Source organism: Sinocyclocheilus anshuiensis, unplaced genomic scaffold (genome assembly GCF_001515605.1).
Source record: "Sinocyclocheilus anshuiensis isolate Anshui unplaced genomic scaffold, SAMN03320099.WGS_v1.1 scaffold27, whole genome shotgun sequence".
Classification (NCBI taxonomy): domain Eukaryota; kingdom Metazoa; phylum Chordata; class Actinopteri; order Cypriniformes; family Cyprinidae; genus Sinocyclocheilus; species Sinocyclocheilus anshuiensis.
In genome coordinates this window covers 261,481-263,199 of record NW_015551023.1, presented here as the reverse complement: position 1 = coordinate 263,199, position 1,719 = coordinate 261,481, and positions in this window count along the sequence as shown.

Genomic DNA, 1,719 nt, shown 5'->3' with positions numbered 1-1,719 from the left:
CATATATATATATATATATAATGAATTTGTGTTTTTTGTCACTGCATTTAAATTATGTAATATACATAAATTATAATAGTATACATTGTTTTTGTTGTAATACATTGTAGGCTATTATTAAATAAAATTAATTTATTTGACAAAATAAAACCATGTGAATAAACAGATCATTGACTGATTTGTTAATTTATTCATTGTTATTGCTGGTATTGGATAGTGATGTAATAATTTATTAAATATTTCTGAAAGGAAAAAAGTAAAAAGTAATATTTAATAATAATACATTAAATGGCGCGTCAGCTCTTCAGCACGTGATTAATTCTAGCCAATGAGAATGCTGTAACTGCTGGAACTCTGCATCGTTAATGAGCTGTCATTCCGGTGTTGTGCCGAATTCCGACTCCCTGCCGGGATCTGACTCCCCTCGCATGCGCGCGCATGACGTCATACGATGCCGACAGTTGCGAAAACAGACAGGCGCAAGTAATACATTGCAATTTGTGTATTGTGACAGTTTGATCGTGTATTTCATTGTGTATTTGTCTTTGATCATGTATTTAACTAAACTTGTATGATTTACTACTTGGACTGTTTAGCTGTGCTTTTATCGTTTGTGTGTTTTTACTACAGTGCTCATTTTCTCTATTGCAATATTCCTTATCATGAAACAGAATGTGTTTGTTAGGGAGCAGAACAATTTCAAAAGTTTTGTTAAATCTGTCTAAATTACTCTGCCCTTATGCTGATAACACTGAAAAGCTGTGAAGACCTTGTGCTTATACATCGAGCATATCAATAGAATGCCATATGAATTCAGCAGTGCTGCCAAAATCATACCCCCCTATATTAAATGCTTATTATTGAATTAAACACTTGTGCTTTTTTGCAGGTATTCTATAGGATGAGATGTGTCACCAGAATGAGTTTATATTAGAATGATTTCTGAAGGATCATGTGACACTAAAATCTGGAATAATGATGCTGAATATTCAGCTTTGCTTCACAGGAATAAATTATATTTTAACATCCTGGGGTCAACAGTTCCGGTGTTGTGCCGAATTCCGACTCCCTGCCAGGATCTGACTCCCCTCGCGTGCACGCGCATGACGTCATACGATGCCGACAGTTGCGAAAACAGACAGGCGCAAGTAATACATTGCAATTTGTGTATTGTGACAGTTTGATCGTGTATTTCATTGTGTATTTGTCTTTGAAAATAGATAAAGTATAATTAAAATAGAATAGAAAGTGTTAAAGTTAGAAGGTCAAATAAAGATGGAACAGATGTGTTTTTAGTCGTTTCTTGAAGATGGATAAGGACTCAGCTGCTCGGATTGAGTTGAGCAGGTCATTCCACCAGGAGGGAACAGTTAATGAAAAAGTCACATAAGGCTGAAGTAATTAATTTAGGTAAAGGGGAGCAGAGCCAGTGGTGGTTTTGTAGGCAAACATGAATGCCTTGAATTGTATGCGAGCAGCTATTGGTAGCAAGTGCAAATTGATAAACATATATACGTAATAAATATACACAGTACACATATATATTATGTAAACAAAAACTTTTATTTTGGATGCGATTAATTACGATTAATAATTTGACAACACTAATACATACATATATATATATATATATATATATATGAAATTAAATTTAATATACATTATATTATATTAATTTGAAGTTTCACTGATTTGTTCTGTTTTTTTTTTTTTTTTAAT